The sequence below is a fragment of the Salmo salar genome, chromosome ssa06 (assembly GCF_905237065.1).
Source record: "Salmo salar chromosome ssa06, Ssal_v3.1, whole genome shotgun sequence".
Lineage (NCBI taxonomy): Eukaryota > Metazoa > Chordata > Actinopteri > Salmoniformes > Salmonidae > Salmo > Salmo salar.
Genome location: NC_059447.1, coordinates 9,083,976 through 9,103,551, shown reverse-complemented (window position 1 = coordinate 9,103,551; position 19,576 = coordinate 9,083,976). Strand labels below are relative to the sequence as shown.

General features: G+C 49.5%; 1 pseudogene; it reads left to right on the top strand.

Moving 5' to 3' along the window:
- LOC106606314 (hepatocyte growth factor-regulated tyrosine kinase substrate-like) overlaps positions 1 to 19,576 on the top strand; it is a 43,187-nt pseudogene that overhangs the window by 6,312 nt on the left and 17,299 nt on the right.

Below are 19,576 nucleotides of genomic sequence, written 5' to 3'. Positions count from 1 at the left end.
ATGTGTATCTGTACTGTGACTGTAACTCAGTGAGTGGTGATGTACTACAGTGTATCTGTACTGTAACTGTAACTCAGTGAGTGGTGATGTACTACAGTGTATCTGTACTGTGACTGTAACTCAGTGAGTGGTGATGTACTACAGTGTATCTGTACTGTGACTGCAACTCAGTGAGTGGTGATGTACTACAGTGTATCTCTACTGTAACTGTAACTCAGTGAGTGGTGATGTACTACAGTGTATCTGTACTGTAACTGTAACTCAGTGAGTGGTGATATACTACAGTGTATCTGTACTGTGACTGTAACTCAGTGAGTGGTGATGTGTTACAGTGTATCTGTACTGTGACTGTAACTCAGTGAGTGGTGATGTACTACAGTGTATCTGTACTGTGACTGTAACTCAGTGAGTGGTGATGTGTTACAGTGTATCTGTACTGTAACTGTAACTCAGTGAGTGGTGATATACTACAGTGTATCTGTACTGTAACTGTAACTCAGTGAGTGGTGATGTACTACAGTGTATCTGTACTGTGACTGTAACTCAGTGAGTGGTGATGTGTTACAGTGTATCTGTACTGTGACTGTAACTCAGTGAGTGGTGATGTGTTACAGTGTATCTGTACTGTAACTGTAACTTAGTGAGTGGTGATGTACTACAGTGTATCTGTACTGTGACTGTAACTCAGTGAGTGGTGATGTGTATCTGTACTGTAACTGTAACTCAGTGAGTGGTGATGTACTGCCCCTTGAAACAGACGGAGCCCAACGTGAGGAATAAGATCCTTTACCTGATCCAGGCCTGGGCCCACGCCTTCCGCAACGAGCCCAAATACAAGGTGGTTCAGGACACGTACCAGATCATGAAGGTGGAGGGTAAGTCAGATCCCAGATCAGCCCCTAGCCCCCTAGACACTCCTGAAGACCTGAGAAGATTGGCTCGGTGGAAGTAACATAGTGGCAGCTCTTTGGCATTTTGCTCTCATCCCTTCCTCTCAGGTGTCCTCAGGTGTTCCATAGGGTCTGGAGGTTGGCTATGATCTGGGATTCAGACACACAGTCACTAACACACAGCAAACAGAAATGAGCAGTGTCACAGTAAATATTAATCTTGTATTAATAAACCTTTATCATGTATTGTTGGACATCCTGTATCTCCTGTTGTTCCAGGTCACGTGTTTCCGGAGTTCAAGGAGAGTGATGCCATGTTTGCTGCAGAGAGAGTAAGTCTTCCTCTCACTGATGTTATTCTGGTTTGATACATCCTTACTACTGAATGTTCTCAGCTTGTTAGGAGGATCTCTAATGTCTCTCTCTCTCTGTGTGTCCAGGCTCCAGATTGGGTGGATGCGGAGGAGTGTCATCGCTGCCGGGTTCAGTTTGGAGTGATGACTAGAAAGGTAAGGCAACATGGCAGTCTGGCGGAATGACGGACTGGCGGACTCCTGTTGCATCACCACTGCAGAGCCTGTGGTCAGATCTTCTGTCTGTCTGACATTCTCTCCCTCCTGTTGCATCACCACTGCAGAGCCTGTGGTCAGATCTTCTGTCTGTCTGACATTCTCTCCCTCCTGTTGCAGCACCACTGTAGAGCCTGTGGTCAGATCTTCTGTCTGACATTCTCTCCCTCCTGTTGCAGCACCACTGTAGAGCCTGTGGTCAGATCTTCTGTCTGACATTCTCTCCCTCCTGTTGCAGCACCACTGTAGAGCCTGTGGTCAGATCTTCTGTCTGTCTGACATTCTCTCCCTCCTGTTGCAGCACCACTGTAGAGCCTGTGGTCAGATCTTCTGTGGGAAATGTTCCTCCAAGTACTCCACCATCCCCAAGTTTGGCATCGAGAAGGAAGTGCGTGTGTGTGAGCCCTGCCACGAGCTGCTCAACAAGTGAGTTACCGGGCTAGAGAGAGAGAGAGTTACCGGGCTAGAGAGAGAGAGAGTTACCGGGCTAGAGAGAGAGAGAGTTACCGGGCTAGAGAGAGAGAGAGTTACCGGGCTAGAGAGAGAGAGAGTTACCGGGCTAGAGAGAGAGAGAGTTACCGGGCTAGAGAGAGAGAGAGTTACCGGGCTAGAGAGAGTGAGTGAGGGAGAGTTACCGGGCTAGTGAGGGAGAGTTACCGGGCTAGAGAGAGTGAGTGAGGGAGAGTTACCGGGCTAGAGAGAGTGAGTGAGGGAGAGTTACCGGGCTAGAGAGAGAGCGTGAGGGAGAGTTACCGGGCTAGAGAGAGAGCGTGAGGGAGAGTTACCGGGCTAGAGAGAGAGCGTGAGGGAGAGTTACCGGGCTAGAGAGAGAGCGTGAGGGAGAGTTACCGGGCTAGAGAGAGAGCGTGAGGGAGAGTTACCGGGCTAGAGAGAGAGCGTGAGGGAGAGTTACCGGGCTAGAGAGAGAGCGTGAGGGAGAGTTACCGGGCTAGAGAGAGAGCGTGAGGGAGAGTTACCGGGCTAGAGAGAGAGCGTGAGGGAGAGTTACCGGGCTAGAGAGAGAGCGTGAGGGAGAGTTACCGGGCTAGCGTGAGGGAGAGTTACCGGGCTAGAGTGAGGGAGAGTTACCGGGCTAGAGTGAGGGAGAGTTACCGGGCTAGAGTGAGGGAGAGTTACCGGGCTAGAGAGAGAGCGTGAGGGAGAGTTACCGGGCTAGAGAGAGAGAGAGATACCGGGCTAGAGAGAGAGAGAGATACCGGGCTAGAGAGAGAGAGAGAGAGAGAGAGAGAGTTAGTTACCGGGCTAGAGAGAGAGAGAGAGATACCGGGCTAGAGAGAGAGAGAGATACCGGGCTAGAGAGAGAGAGAGAGAGAGAGAGAGAGTTAGTTACCGGGCTAGAGAGAGAGAGAGAGAGACTCAGCCAAAACCACCCTAAATTCCATTTCGTCAGCCTGTATATTTAAAATGTCCCACTTCAGCCTTCATAGAGCATTTGGTCAGCCTGTAGAAGTTGTTGTTCTAGTGGTATAATTTCATGTGGTGGGTAGGTACAGTTAATGAATGATCTGTATACGTGGGATCTTCTACTGTAAATACCATTCTGCTGCTCAGTACCCGTCGGTATCCATCCATCCAGTTTATTGTCCAACGACCTCTGACTCACCAAGTTGTGTGTCTGACCCCTGACCTCCCTTCTGACCCCTCTCCTCACCAGCCACCCTTCCCTCTCTCCCCCGCCTAGGAAAGCTGAAGGGGGTAAACCAGTTGGGACATCCACCTCCGTGGCCCCAGGCCCGGCAGAGCTGCCGCCGGAGTACCTGACCAGCCCCCTGTCCCAGCAGTCTCAGGTAGTGGTCCAGGAAACAGTAAGTGAATGTGTGGCCTAAGAGATGACCCCCTGGTGGTGATAGCCAGGGTCAAGCTGCCTTAATCCCAAATGGCACCCTATTCCCTACATAGTGCACTACTTTGGGCTGTGACCACCAGAGCTCTATGGTAGTGCACTATATAGGGAGTAGGGTTTCATTTCAAGTGCAGACCCAGACAGTCTCATCCTCCCCAATAGAGACGATGTATGGGATCAGTTTAACATGCCATAAACTACAACATGGGAGTTGTAGTTTGATGAGCTTTTTTGGGGGGGTTGTACTTTGACGTGATAAAATGATTCCCAATGATCACCAATCATCTCCCTCCCCCTCGAACACACAGAAAACAAGTCTTTGTTATTAGATTCTTATAAGGCCCACCTGCTATCTCCCGTTTGTCTTTCTCCTAACTCTCCCTGCCTCCTTGACCACGGTGGGATCCCAGGTTGTTAGTGTTTACAGTGAGGCTGCTCCTACATACATGCCCCTTGGTTGGAGAGCGAGGTAGCAGCAGTGTTCCCTTCCTCTGCAGTCTGGGGGTTTAGATGTCTGTAGGACTGTTTTAACCTTAACCATCAATCCTGGAACTGCAATAATATGATAAAGCAATATTCTGAAAAGTGAAGCACAACTGCAATGAACACCACCTGGAATGCAGCCATTGGCTTGGCTTATTACCCAATGCCCACCCTGCTTTACCTTCCCTGGTGTTTCTCCTCATACTTCTCCTCCCTGGCCCTCTCCCCTGGGGGCCTCCCTGTTCCTCCCTGGCCCTCTCCCCTGGGGGCCTCCCTGTTCCTCCCTGGCCCTCTCCCCTGGGGGCCTCCCTGTTCCTCCCTGGCCCTCTCCCCTGGGGGCCTCCCTGTTCCTCCCTGGCCCTCTCGCCTCGGGGCCTCCCTGTTCCTCCCTGGCCCTCTCGCCTCGGGGCCTCCCTGTTCCTCCCTGGCCCTCTCCCCTGGGGGCCTCCCTGTTCCTCCCTGGCCCTCTCGCCTCGGGGCCTCCCTGTTCCTCCCTGGCCCTCTCGCCTCGGGGCCTCCCTGTTCCTCCCTGGCCCTCTCCCCTGGGGGCCTCCCTGTTCCTCCCTGGCCCTCTCGCCTCGGGGCCTCCCTGTTCCTCCCTGGCCCTCTCCCCTGGGGGCCTCCCTGTTCCTCCCTGGCCCTCTCCCCTGGGGGCCTCCCTGTTCCTCCCTGGCCCTCTCCCCTGGGGGCCTCCCTGTTCCTCCCTGGCCCTCTTGCCTCGGGGCCTCCCTCCCCTGGGGGTTTCATTTCCCTTCCCTGTCTCACCAGGTGCCCCCCAAACGGGACGAGGCGGCCCTGCAGGAGGAGGAGGAGCTTCAGCTGGCCATCGCCCTATCACAGAGCGAGGCTGAGGAGAAGGAGAGGATGGTGGGTAGTGCTGTATATAAATAAAGGGACTGTAGCTCCACAGTGGGAATGGAAAGACACTGATACATGTTGTGTGTCTACAGAGACAGAAGAACTCGTACGGGGTCTACCCCAAAGCTGACCCCGCCCCAGTCACCTCCTCAGCCCCCCCTGTCAACTCACTCTACTCCTCTCCTGTGGTAAGACTTTCTCTCATCCACTCCCTCATCCTGTCTCTCTATAGATGTACTCTGTGTTAACACCATCCTCTCTCTCTATAGATGTACTCTGTGTTAACACCATCCTATGTCTATAGATGTACTCTGTGTTAACACCATCCTATGTCTATAGATGTACTCTGTGTTAACACCATCCTCTCTCTCTATAGATGTACTGTGTTAACACCATCCTCTCTCTCTATAGATGTACCTGTGTTAACACCATCCTCTCTCTCTATAGATGTACTCTGTGTTAACACCATCCTCTCTCTCTATAGATGTACTGTTTTAACACCATCCTCCCTGTCTATAGATGTACTCTGTGTTAACACCATCCTCTCTCTCTATAGATGTACTCTGTTTTCTACACTAAGTCTTGGTGCCCCACTAAGTCTCTTGTGAAGTAGTACTTAGTAACTGGTACATTATGACGGCTCCATATTATACTGAAATGCTGCACATCTTTTTATCTGAATATTTATTTAGACCCGTAAGTCATCTTTTACAATAACCAGCTAGCTGGTCAAGAGGTGAACAATGAGACATGTACTCTGTCTGTATGTGTTGGTATGTATGGTAACGTGTATATTCAAGTACCACTATACACCTGTAATGACTATGCAGGTACCACTATACGCCTGTAATGACTATGCAGGTACCACTATACGCCTGTAATGACTATGCAGGTACCACTATACGCCTGTAATGACTATGCAGGTACCACTATACGCCTGTAAATGACTATGCAGGTACCACTATACGCCTGTAAATGACTATGCAGGTACCACTATACGCCTGTAAATGACTATGCAGGTACCACTATACGCCTGTAATGACTATGCAGGTACCACTATACGCCTGTAATGACTATGCAGGTACCACTATACGCCTGTAATGACTATGCAGGTACCACTATACGCCTGTAATGACTATGCAGGTACCACTATACGCCTGTAAATGACTATGCAGGTACCACTATACACCTGTAATGACTATGCAGGTACCACTATACGCCTGTAATGACTATGCAGGTACCACTATACGCCTGTAAATGACTATGCAGGTACCACTATACACCTGTAATGACTATGCAGGTACCACTATACGCCTGTAATGACTATGCAGGTACCACTATACGCCTGTAATGACTATGCAGGTACCACTATACGCCTGTAATGACTATGCAGGTACCACTATACGCCTGTAATGACTATGCAGGTACCACTATACGCCTGTAAATGACTATGCAGGTACCACTATACGCCTGTAAATGACTTTGCAGGTACCACTATACGCCTGTAATGACTATGCAGGTACCACTATACGCCTGTAATGACTATGCAGGTACCACTATACGCCTGTAAATGACTATGCAGGTACCACTATACGCCTGTAAATGACTATGCAGGTACCACTATGCGCCTGTAATGACTATGCAGGTACCACTATACGCCTGTAATGACTATGCAGGTACCACTATGCGCCTGTAATGACTATGCAGGTACCACTATGCGCCTGTAATGACTATGCAGGTACCACTATGCGCCTGTAAATGACTATGCAGGTACCACTATACGCCTGTAAATGACTATGCAGGTACCACTATACGCCTGTAATGACTATGCAGGTACCACTATGCGCCTGTAATGACTATGCAGGTACCACTATGCGCCTGTAATGACTATGCAGGTACCACTATGCGCCTGTAATGACTATGCAGGTACCACTATGCGCCTGTAATGACTATGCAGGTACCACTATGCGCCTGTAATGACTATGCAGGTACCACTATACGCCTGTAATGACTATGCAGGTACCACTATACGCCTGTAATGACTATGCAGGTACCACTATACGCCTGTAATGACTATGCAGGTACCACTATACGCCTGTAATGACTATGCAGGTACCACTATACGCCTGTAATGACTATGCAGGTACTTAACCATGTATAGGGTCTGTTGTTGTAATGTATAATGTGTGTTTCTCCCCAGAACTCCTCTGCTCCCTCAGCTGAAGATGTAGACCCTGAGGTAAGACACATGTCAACTCTGAGCTGTCTCTGAGCTGTCTCTGAGCTGTCTCTGAGCTGTCTCTGTGCTGTCTCTGTGCTGTCTCTGAGCTGTCTCTGAGCTGTCTCTGTCACAGCTGTCTCTGTGACAGCTGTCTCTGAGCTGTCTCTGAGCTGTCTCTGTGCTGTCGCTGAGCTGTCTCTGTGCTCTCATTGTGACAGCTGTCTCTGTGCTCTCTCTGTGACAACTGTCTCTGAGCTGTCTCTGAGCTGTCTCTGAGCTGTCTCTGTGCTGTCTCTGAGCTCTCTCTGTGCTGTGCTGTCGCTGAGCTGTCACTGAGCTGTCGCTGAGCTGTCGCTGAGCTCTCTCTGAGCTGTCTCTGTGCTGTCTCTGTGCTGTCTCTGAGCTGTCTCTGAGCTGTCTCTGAGCTTGTCTCTGTGCTGTCGCTGAGCTGTCTCTGTGCTCTCTCTGTGACAGCTGTCTCTGTGCTCTCTCTGTGACAGCTGTCTCTGTGCTCTCTCTGTGACAGCTGTCTCTGAGCTGTCTCTGAGCTGTCTCTGTGCTGTCTCTGAGCTCTCTCTGTGCTGTGCTGTCGCTGAGCTGTCGCTGAGCTCTCTCTGAGCTGTCTCTGAGCTGTCTCTGTGCTGTCTCTGAGCTCTCTCTGTGCTCTCTCTGTGACAGCTGTCTCTGAGCTGTCTCTGAGCTGTCTCTGAGCTGTCTCTGAGCTGTCTCTGTGCTGTCTCTGTGCTGTCGCTGAGCTGTCTCTGTGCTGTCGCTGAGCTGTCTCTGTGCTCTCTCTGTGACAGCTGTCTCTGTGCTCTCTCTGTGACAGCTGTCTCTGTGCTCTCTCTGTGACAGCTGTCTCTGAGCTGTCTCTGAGCTGTCTCTGTGCTGTCTCTGAGCTCTCTCTGTGCTGTGCTGTCGCTGAGCTGTCGCTGAGCTGTCGTGAGCTCTCTCTGAGCTGTCTCTGAGCTGTCTAGAATTAAACCTATGTCTCATTTGATACGGTTACATTTACAGCTCTGACTGCACTGTAGTGTAAATTAACTATATACTGGGGTGAGTTTCCCAGAAACATAAAGTTGATTACTAGGTCATTGGTCGTCCATTGCCCACATATGGATGTATGATCTTACTGCTAAAGACCATCTTTATGTGTTTGGGAAACTGGTCCCAGGTCAGTATGTCTAGTCATGTTTTGGTTGAGAGGACATTCCTGAACTATAATGGTCTTCCTTCCAGCTGGCTCGCTACCTGAACAGAACGTACTGGGAGAAGAAACAGGAAGAGGCACGCAAGAGTCCCACCCCCTCTGCCCCTGCCCCCGTACCGTTGGCTACTGAGCCCCTGCCAATCAGCCAGCCCCAGCCAGTGGAAACTGTTGCACCAGTCCCAGCACAAGTCGTCATGGCCCCGCCTCCAGTCAACATAGTGGAGGTTAGTTGTACACTGCTGTGTTATGAGAGATGGAAGACAAATGGATTTTCTTATTCGTTCAGGTGAAAATTCATGCATAGCAGCAGAGATTGAAGTAGACTTAGATTAGAAATGACTACATGCTCTTTGTCCTTATCGGTTTGTTCCTCCTGAATGACTCTCCACTTTCCCTCCTCTCCTTTCTCTTCCTCTACTCCCTCCTCTTCCTCCCCGTCCTCCCTTTCACCTCTCCCCTTCCTCCCTTTCACCTCTCCTCTTCCTCCCTTTCACCTCTCCTCTTCCTCCCTTTCTCCTCTCCTCTTCCTCCCCGTCCTCCCTTTCACCTCTCCTCTTCCTCCCTTTCACCTCTCCTCTTCCTCCCTTTCACCTCTCCTCTTCCTCCCTTTCCTCTCCTCTTCCTCCCCCGTCCTCCCTTTCTCCTCTCTCCTCTTCTTCCCCCCCCCAGCAGCAGTATCAGAACGGTGAGTCGGAGGAGAACCACGATGCATTCCTGAAGGCTCTGCAGAACGCGGTCACCACCTTCCTGAACCGTATGAAGAGTAACCACATGCGTGGTCGGAGCATCACCAACGACAGCGCCGTGCTCTCCCTCTTCCAGTCCATCAACACCATGCATCCCCAGCTACTGGACATCCTCAATCAGCTGGACGAGAAGAGACGTGAGTTAGGGGGGGTTCTCTGTGTGGGGGTTCTGTGTGTGTGTGTGGGGAGGGGGGGTTCTGTGTGTGTGTGGGGGGGGGGTTCTGTGTGGGGGGTTCTGTGTGTGTGTGTGGGGGGGGGGTTCTGTGTGGGGTGATTCTGTGTGTGTGTGTGTGGGGGGGGGTTCTGTGTGGGGGGGGTTCTGTGTGTGTGTGTGACTTTGTTTCAGTGTTTGTAATTGTAAGAGAGATTCTCTGAAGCCCGGATTCAATCTGATCGCGCTTTGTCTACAATGCATGTTTTAAACACTCTGTTCCCATGTTCGTGGAGACCACATTCACTGTAAACAATGTCTCAATAAGGAATGTCCTATAAATGGCATATTGTCCAAATCTGTGATTGGATTGAATCCCGGCCTAACACTTGCTGAAACCGTGAGCAAGTCTGTCTGCTTGTTGGTTTACCATGTCTGTTGTCTTGGTCCTGTAACGTTTAACCGCTGTCTAACTAAACATCCCCATGTCTGTCTGCTTGTTGGTTTACCATGTCTGTTGTCTTGGTCCTGTAACGTTTAACCGCTGTCTAACTAAACATCCCCATGTCTGTCTGCTTGTTGGTTTACCATGTCTGTTGTCTTGGTCCTGTAACGTTTAACCGCTGTCTAACTAAACATCCCCAAGTCTGTCTGCTTGTTGGTTTACCATGTCTGTTGTCTTGGTCCTGTAACGTTTAACCGCTGTCTAACTAAACATCCCCATGTCTGTCTGCTTGTTGGTTTACCATGTTTGTTGTCTTGGTCCTGTAACGTTTAACCGCTGTCTAACTAAACATCCCCATGTCTGTCTGCTTGTTGGTTTACCATGTCTGTTGTCTTGGTCCTGTAACGTTTAACCGCTGTCTAACTAAACATCCCCATGTCTGTCTGCTTGTTGGTTTACCATGTCTGTTGTCTTGGTCCTGTAACGTTTAACCGCTGTCTAACTAAACATCCCCATGTCTGTCTGCTTGTTGGTTTACCATGTCTGTTGTCTTGGTCCGGTAACGTTTAACCGCTGTCTAACTAAACATCCCCATGTCTGTCTGCTTGTTGGTTTCCCATGTCTGTTGTCTTGGTCCTGTAACGTTTAACCGCTGTCTAACTAAACATCCCCATGTCTGTCTGCTTGTTGGTTTCCCATGTCTGTTGTCTTGGTCCTGTAACGTTTAACCGCTGTCTAACTAAACATCCCCATGTCTGTCTGTCTGCCAGTGTACTACGAGGGTCTGCAGGACAAGCTGGCCCAGGTGCGTGATGCGAGAGCCGCCCTGAACGCCCTACGAGACGAGCACAGAGAGAAGCTGCGTCGTGCTGCCGAGGAGGCAGAGCGACAGAGACAGATCCAGCTGGCCCAGAAACTAGAGATCATGAGACAGAAGAAACAGGTGACAGACTGGAGAACAACAGGGCTGGGAGTCTGTTTAGGAGGGGTACTATTACAGATAGTAACAGACTGGAGAACAACAGGGCTGGGAGTCTGTTTAGGAGGGGTACTATTACAGATAGTAACAGACTGGAGAACAACAGGGCTGGGAGTCTGTTTAGGAGGGGTGCTATTACAGATAGTAACAGGTAACAGACTGGGGAACAACAGGGCTGGGAGTCTGTTTAGGAGGGGTGCTATTACAGATAGTAACAGGTAACAGACTGGGGAACAACAGGGCTGGGAGTCTGTTTAGGAGGGGTGCTATTACAGATAGTAACAGGTAACAGACTGGGGAACAACAGGGCTGGGAGTCTGTTTAGGAGGGGTACTATTACAGATAGTAACAGGTAACAGACTGGGGAACAACAGGGCTGGGAGTCTGTTTAGGAGGGGTGCTATTACAGATAGTAACAGGTAACAGACTGGAGAACAACAGGGCTGGGAGTCTGTTTAGGAGGGGTACTATTACAGATAGTAACAGGTAACAGACTGGGGAACAACAGGGCTGGGAGTCTGTTTAGGAGGGGTACTATTACAGATAGTAACAGGTAACAGACTGGGGAACAACAGGGCTGGGAGTCTGTTTAGGAGGGGTACTATTACAGATAGTAACAGGTAACAGACTGGGGAACAACAGGGCTGGGAGTCTGTTTAGGAGGGGTGCTATTACAGATAGTAACAGGTAACAGACTGGGGAACAACAGGGCTGGGAGTCTGTTTAGGAGGGGTGCTATTACAGATAGTAACAGGTAACAGACTGGGGAACAACAGGGCTGGGAGTCTGTTTAGGAGGGGTGCTATTACAGATAGTAACAGGTAACAGACTGGGGAACAACAGGGCTGGGAGTCTGTTTAGGAGGGGTGCTATTACAGATAGTAACAGGTAACAGACTGGGGAACAACAGGGCTGGGAGTCTGTTTAGGAGGGGTACTATTACAGATAGTAACAGGTGACAGACTGGAGAACAACAGGGCTGGGAGTCTGTTTAGGAGGGGTACTATTACAGATAGTAACAGGTGACAGACTGGGGAACAACAGGGCTGGGAGTCTGTTTAGGAGGGGTACTATTACAGATAGTAACAGGTAACAGACTGGGGAACAACAGGGCTGGGAGTCTGTTTAGGAGGGGTACTATTACAGATAGTAACAGGTGACAGACTGGGGAACAACAGGGCTGGGAGTCTGTTTAGGAGGGGTACTATTACAGATAGTAACAGGTAACAGACTGGGGAACAACAGGGCTGGGAGTCTGTTTAGGAGGGGTGCTATTACAGATAGTAACAGGTGACAGACTGGGGAACAACAGGGCTGGGAGTCTGTTTAGGAGGGGTACTATTACAGATAGTAACAGGTGACAGACTGGGGAACAACAGGGCTGGGAGTCTGTTTAGGAGGGGTACTATTACAGATAGTAACAGGTGACAGACTGGGGAACAACAGGGCTGGGAGTCTGTTTAGGAGGGGTACTATTACAGATAGTAACAGGTGACAGACTGGAGAACAACAGGGCTGGGAGTCTGTTTAGGAGGGGTACTATTACAGATAGTAACAGGTAACAGACTGGAGAACAACAGGGCTGGGAGTCTGTTTAGGAGGGGTACTATTACAGATAGTAACAGGTGACAGACTGGGGAACAACAGGGCTGGGAGTCTGTTTAGGAGGGGTGCTATTACAGATAGTAACAGGTAACAGACTGGGGAACAACAGGGCTGGGAGTCTGTTTAGGAGGGGTGCTATTACAGATAGTAACAGGTAACAGACTGGGGAACAACAGGGCTGGGAGTCTGTTTAGGAGGGGTGCTATTACAGATAGTAACAGGTAACAGACTGGGGAACAACAGGGCTGGGAGTCTGTTTAGGAGGGGTACTATTACAGATAGTAACAGGTAACAGACTGGGGAACAACAGGGCTGGGAGTCTGTTTAGGAGGGGTGCTATTACAGATAGTAACAGGTAACAGACTGGAGAACAACAGGGCTGGGAGTCTGTTTAGGAGGGGTGCTATTACAGATAGTAACAGGTAACAGACTGGGGAACAACAGGGCTGGGAGTCTGTTTAGGAGGGGTACTATTACAGATAGTAACAGGTAACAGACTGGGGAACAACAGGGCTGGGAGTCTGTTTAGGAGGGGTACTATTACAGATAGTAACAGGTAACAGACTGGGGAACAACAGGGCTGGGAGTCTGTTTAGGAGGGGTGCTATTACAGATAGTAACAGGTAACAGACTGGGGAACAACAGGGCTGGGAGTCTGTTTAGGAGGGGTGCTATTACAGATAGTAACAGGTGACAGACTGGGGAACAACAGGGCTGGGAGTCTGTTTAGGAGGGGTACTATTACAGATAGTAACAGGTAACAGACTGGGGAACAACAGGGCTGGGAGTCTGTTTAGGAGGGGTGCTATTACAGATAGTAACAGGTGACAGACTGGGGAACAACAGGGCTGGGAGTCTGTTTAGGAGGGGTACTATTACAGATAGTAACAGGTAACAGACTGGGGAACAACAGGGCTGGGAGTCTGTTTAGGAGGGGTGCTATTACAGATAGTAACAGGTGACAGACTGGGGAACAACAGGGCTGGGAGTCTGTTTAGGAGGGGTACTATTACAGATAGTAACAGGTGACAGACTGGGGAACAACAGGGCTGGGAGTCTGTTTAGGAGGGGTACTATTACAGATAGTAACAGGTAACAGACTGGGGAACAACAGGGCTGGGAGTCTGTTTAGGAGGGGTACTATTACAGATAGTAACAGGTGACAGACTGGAGAACAACAGGGCTGGGAGTCTGTTTAGGAGGGGTACTATTACAGATAGTAACAGGTAACAGACTGGGGAACAACAGGGCTGGGAGTCTGTTTAGGAGGGGTACTATTACAGATAGTAACAGGTAACAGACTGGGGAACAACAGGGCTGGGAGTCTGTTTAGGAGGGGTACTATTACAGATAGTAACAGGTGACAGACTGGAGAACAACAGGGCTGGGAGTCTGTTTAGGAGGGGTACTATTACAGATAGTAACAGGTAACAGACTGGGGAACAACAGGGCTGGGAGTCTGTTTAGGAGGGGTGCTATTACAGATAGTAACAGGTAACAGACTGGGGAACAACAGGGCTGGGAGTCTGTTTAGGAGGGGTGCTATTACAGATAGTAACAGGTAACAGACTGGGGAACAACAGGGCTGGGAGTCTGTTTAGGAGGGGTGCTATTACAGATAGTAACAGGTAACAGACTGGGGAACAACAGGGCTGGGAGTCTGTTTAGGAGGGGTGCTATTACAGATAGTAACAGGTGACAGACTGGGGAACAACAGGGCTGGGAGTCTGTTTAGGAGGGGTACTATTACAGATAGTAACAGGTAACAGACTGGGGAACAACAGGGCTGGGAGTCTGTTTAGGAGGGGTGCTATTACAGATAGTAACAGGTAACAGACTGGGGAACAACAGGGCTGGGAGTCTGTTTAGGAGGGGTACTATTACAGATAGTAACAGGTGACAGACTGGGGAACAACAGGGCTGGGAGTCTGTTTAGGAGGGGTACTATTACAGATAGTAACAGGTGACAGACTGGAGAACAACAGGGCTGGGAGTCTGTTTAGGAGGGGTGCTATTACAGATAGTAACAGGTAACAGACTGGGGAACAACAGGGCTGGGAGTCTGTTTAGGAGGGGTGCTATTACAGATAGTAACAGGTAACAGACTGGGGAACAACAGGGCTGGGAGTCTGTTTAGGAGGGGTGCTATTACAGATAGTAACAGGTGACAGACTGGGGAACAACAGGGCTGGGAGTCTGTTTAGGAGGGGTACTATTACAGATAGTAACAGGTAACAGACTGGGGAACAACAGGGCTGGGAGTCTGTTTAGGAGGGGTGCTATTACAGATAGTAACAGGTGACAGACTGGGGAACAACAGGGCTGGGAGTCTGTTTAGGAGGGGTACTATTACAGATAGTAACAGGTAACAGACTGGGGAACAACAGGGCTGGGAGTCTGTTTAGGAGGGGTACTATTACAGATAGTAACAGGTAACAGACTGGGGAACAACAGGGCTGGGAGTCTGTTTAGGAGGGGTGCTATTACAGATAGTAACAGGTAACAGACTGGGGAACAACAGGGCTGGGAGTCTGTTTAGGAGGGGTGCTATTACAGATAGTAACAGGTAACAGACTGGGGAACAACAGGGCTGGGAGTCTGTTTAGGAGGGGTACTATTACAGATAGTAACAGGTAACAGACTGGGGAACAACAGGGCTGGGAGTCTGTTTAGGAGGGGTACTATTACAGATAGTAACAGGTGACAGACTGGAGAACAACAGGGCTGGGAGTCTGTTTAGGAGGGGTGCTATTACAGATAGTAACAGGTAACAGACTGGGGAACAACAGGGCTGGGAGTCTGTTTAGGAGGGGTGCTATTACAGATAGTAACAGGTGACAGACTGGGGAACAACAGGGCTGGGAGTCTGTTTAGGAGGGGTACTATTACAGATAGTAACAGGTAACAGACTGGGGAACAACAGGGCTGGGAGTCTGTTTAGGAGGGGTACTATTACAGATAGTAACAGGTGACAGACTGGAGAACAACAGGGCTGGGAGTCTGTTTAGGAGGGGTACTATTACAGATAGTAACAGGTAACAGACTGGGGAACAACAGGGCTGGGAGTCTGTTTAGGAGGGGTGCTATTACAGATAGTAACAGGTAACAGACTGGGGAACAACAGGGCTGGGAGTCTGTTTAGGAGGGGTACTATTACAGATAGTAACAGGTAACAGACTGGGGAACAACAGGGCTGGGAGTCTGTTTAGGAGGGGTACTATTACAGATAGTAACAGGTAACAGACTGGGGAACAACAGGGCTGGGAGTCTGTTTAGGAGGGGTGCTATTACAGATAGTAACAGGTAACAGACTGGGGAACAACAGGGCTGGGAGTCTGTTTAGGAGGGGTGCTATTACAGATAGTAACAGGTGACAGACTGGGGAACAACAGGGCTGGGAGTCTGTTTAGGAGGGGTACTATTACAGATAGTAACAGGTAACAGACTGGGGAACAACAGGGCTGGGAGTCTGTTTAGGAGGGGTGCTATTACAGATAGTAACAGGTAACAGACTGGGGAACAACAGGGCTGGGAGTCTGTTTAGGAGGGGTGCTATTACAGATAGTAACAGGTAACAGACTGGGGAACAACAGGGCTGGGAGTCTGTTTAGGAGGGGTGCTATTACAGATAGTAACAGGTAACAGACTGGGGAACAACAGGGCTGGGAGTCTGTTTAGGAGGGGTGCTATTACAGATAGTAACAGGTAACAGACTGGGGAACAACAGGGCTGGGAGTCTGTTTAGGAGGGGTACTATTACAGATAGTAACAGGTAACAGACTGGGGAACAACAGGGCTGGGAGTCTGTTTAGGAGGGGTGCTATTACAGATAGTAACAGGTAACAGACTGGGGAACAACAGGGCTGGGAGTCTGTTTAGGAGGGGTGCTATTACAGATAGTAACAGGTGACAGACTGGGGAACAACAGGGCTGGGAGTCTGTTTAGGAGGGGTGCTATTACAGATAGTAACAGGTGACAGACTGGGGAACAACAGGGCTGGGAGTCTGTTTAGGAGGGGTACTATTACAGATAGTAACAGGTGACAGACTGGGGAACAACAGGGCTGGGAGTCTGTTTAGGAGGGGTGCTATTACAGATAGTAACAGGTGACAGACTGGGGAACAACAGGGCTGGGAGTCTGTTTAGGAGGGGTACTATTACAGATAGTAACAGGTAACAGACTGGAGAACAACAGGGCTGGGAGTCTGTTTAGGAGGGGTGCTATTACAGATAGTAACAGGTAACAGACTGGGGAACAACAGGGCTGGGAGTCTGTTTAGGAGGGGTGCTATTACAGATAGTAACAGGTGACAGACTGGGGAACAACAGGGCTGGGAGTCTGTTTAGGAGGGGTGCTATTACAGATAGTAACAGGTAACAGACTGGGGAACAACAGGGCTGGGAGTCTGTTTAGGAGGGGTACTATTACAGATAGTAACAGGTGACAGACTGGGGAACAACAGGGCTGGGAGTCTGTTTAGGAGGGGTACTATTACAGATAGTAACAGGTGACAGACTGGGGAACAACAGGGCTGGGAGTCTGTTTAGGAGGGGTGCTATTACAGATAGTAACAGGTAACAGACTGGGGAACAACAGGGCTGGGAGTCTGTTTAGGAGGGGTACTATTACAGATAGTAACAGGTGACAGACTGGGGAACAACAGGGCTGGGAGTCTGTTTAGGAGGGGTGCTATTACAGATAGTAACAGGTGACAGACTGGGGAACAACATGGCTGGGAGTCTGTTCAGATATATTGTGTAGAACAGATCAGCTGTGAATGTTTAAAAGCCCAGTGCAGTAAAAAACATGATTTCCCTGTGTTTTCTATATATGTCCACACTATGAGGTTGTCATTTCACACTATTATTCCAATGCCATTTTAGTGTAAAAGCTGTTTGGGAAAAAACTCCTGAAATTTCAGCCTGTTTTGGTGGGATGGCGTTTTGGCCTGCCTGGTGTCATCACCAGGCTGCAAATTCAGTTAATAGACCAATAAGAAAGACTTCAAAATCTCTCTGCCAATAGCAATTCTTGCTTTGCTAAGAAGCTATTTTTGTTTCTTTTTGACCATTTTAACTGAAAACAATCACGGTAAGGTACTTAATTGTTAACCAGAAAGGATTTGATGTTGAGATAAAAATGGCTGCATTGGACCTTTTTTAATAGAATCATTTGAACCCTGAGATTCAGTAGGGATTTAGTCACATGATGAGGAATGGGTTGTTCTGCAGTAGGGATTTAGTCACATGAGGTATGGGTTGTTCTGCAGCAGGAATTTAGTCAAATGATGAGGTATGGGTTGTTCTGCGGTAGGGGGTTAGTCACGTGATGAGGTATGGGTTATTCTGCGTGTAGGGGGTTAGTCACATGATGAGGTATGTGTTGTTCTGCGGTAGGAGGTTAGTCACATGATGAGGTATGGGTTGTTCTGCAGTAGGGGTTTAGTCACATGATGAGGTATGGGTTGTTCTGCAGTAGGGGTTTAGTCACATGATGAGGTATGGGTTGTTCTGCAGTAGGGGTTTAGTCACATGAGGTATGTGTGTTCTGCGGTAGGAGGTTAGTCACATGATGAGGTATGTGTTGTTCTGCGGTAGGAGGTTAGTCACATGATGAGGTATGTGTTGTTCTGCGGTAGGGAGTTAGTCACATGATGAGGTATGGGTTATTCTGCAGTAGGGGGTTAGTCACATGAGGTATGGGTTATTCTGCGGTAGGGGGTTAGTCACATGAGGTATGGGTTGTTCTGCGTGTAGGGGGTTAGTCACGTGATGAGGTATGGGTTGTTCTGCGGTAGGGGGTTAGTCACGTGATGAGGTATGGGTTGTTCTGCGTGTAGGGGGTTAGTCACATGATGAGGTATGGGTTGTTCTGCGTGTAGGGGGTTAGTCACATGATGAGGTATGGGTTATTCTGCAGTAGGGAGTTAGTCACATGAGGTATGGGTTGTTCTGCGGTAGGGGGTTAGTCACATGATGAGGTATGGGTTGTTCTGCGGTAGGGGGTTTAGTCACATGAGGTATGGGTTGTTCTGCGGTAGGGGGTTAGTCACGTGATGAGGTATGGGTTGTTCTGCAGTAGGGGGTTAGTCACATGAGGTATGGGTTGTTCTGCGGTAGGGGGTTAGTCACATGATGAGGTATGGGTTGTTCTGCGGTAGGGGGTTAGTCACATGATGAGGTATGGGTTGTTCTGCGGTAGGGGGTTAGTCACATGATGAGGTATGGGTTGTTCTGCGGTAGGGGGTTAGTCACGATGAGGTATGGGTTGTTCTGCGGTAGGGGGTTAGTCACATGATGTATGGGTTGTTCTGCGGTAGGGGGTTAGTCACATGATGAGGTATGGGTTGTTCTGCGGTAGGGGGTTAGTCACGTGATGAGGTATGGGTTGTTCTGCGGTAGGGGGTTAGTCACGTGATGAGGTATGGGTTGTTCTGCGGTAGGGGGTTAGTCACGTGATGAGGTATGGGTTGTTCTGCGGTAGGGGGTTAGTCACGTGATGAGGTATGGGTTGTTCTGCGGTAGGGGGTTAGTCACGTGATGAGGTATGGGTTGTTCTGCGGTAGGGGGTTAGTCACGATGAGGTATGGGTTGTTCTGCGGTAGGGGGTTAGTCACATGATGTATTGGTTGTTCTGCGGTAGGGGGTTAGTCACATGATGAGGTATGGGTTGTTCTGCGGTAGGGGGTTAGTCACATGATGAGGTATGGGTTGTTCTGCGGTAGGGGGTTAGTCACGTGATGAGGTATGGGTTGTTCTGCGGTAGGGGGTTAGTCACGTGATGAGGTATGGGTTGTTCTGCGGTAGGGGTTAGTCACGTGATGAGGTATGGGTTGTTCTGCGGTAGGGGGTTAGTCACGTGATGAGGTATGGGTTGTTCTGCGGTAGGGGGTTAGTCACGTGATGAGGTATGGGTTGTTCTGCGGTAGGGGGTTAGTCACAGGATGAGGTATGGGTTGTTCTGCGGTAGGGATTTAGTCACATGATGAGGTATGTGTTGTTCTGCAGTAGGGGTTTAGTCACATGAGGTATGGGTTGTTCTGCGGTAGGGGGTTAGTCACATGATGAGGTATGGGTTGTTCTGCGGTAGGGGGTTAGTCACATGATGAGGTATGGGTTGTTCTGCGGTAGGGGGTTAGGCACATGATGAGGTATGGGTTGTTCTGCGGTATTGGGTTAGTCACAGGATGAGGTATGGGTTGTTCTGCGGTAGGGATTTAGTCACATGATGAGGTATGGGTTGTTCTGCGGTAGGGGTTTAGTCACATGATGAGGTATGGGTTGTTCTGCAGTAGGGGGTTAGTCACATGAGGTATGTGTTGTTCTGCGGTAGGAGGTTAGTCACATGATGAGGTATGGGTTGTTCTGCAGTAGGGGTTTAGTCACATGAGGTATGGGTTGTTCTGCAGTAGGGGGTTAGTCACATGAGGTATGGGTTGTTCTGCGGTAGGGAGTTTGTCACATGATGAGGTATGTGTTGTTCTGCAGTAGGGGTTTAGTCACATGAGGTATGGGTTCTGCGGTAGGGGGTTAGTCACATGATGAGGTATGGGT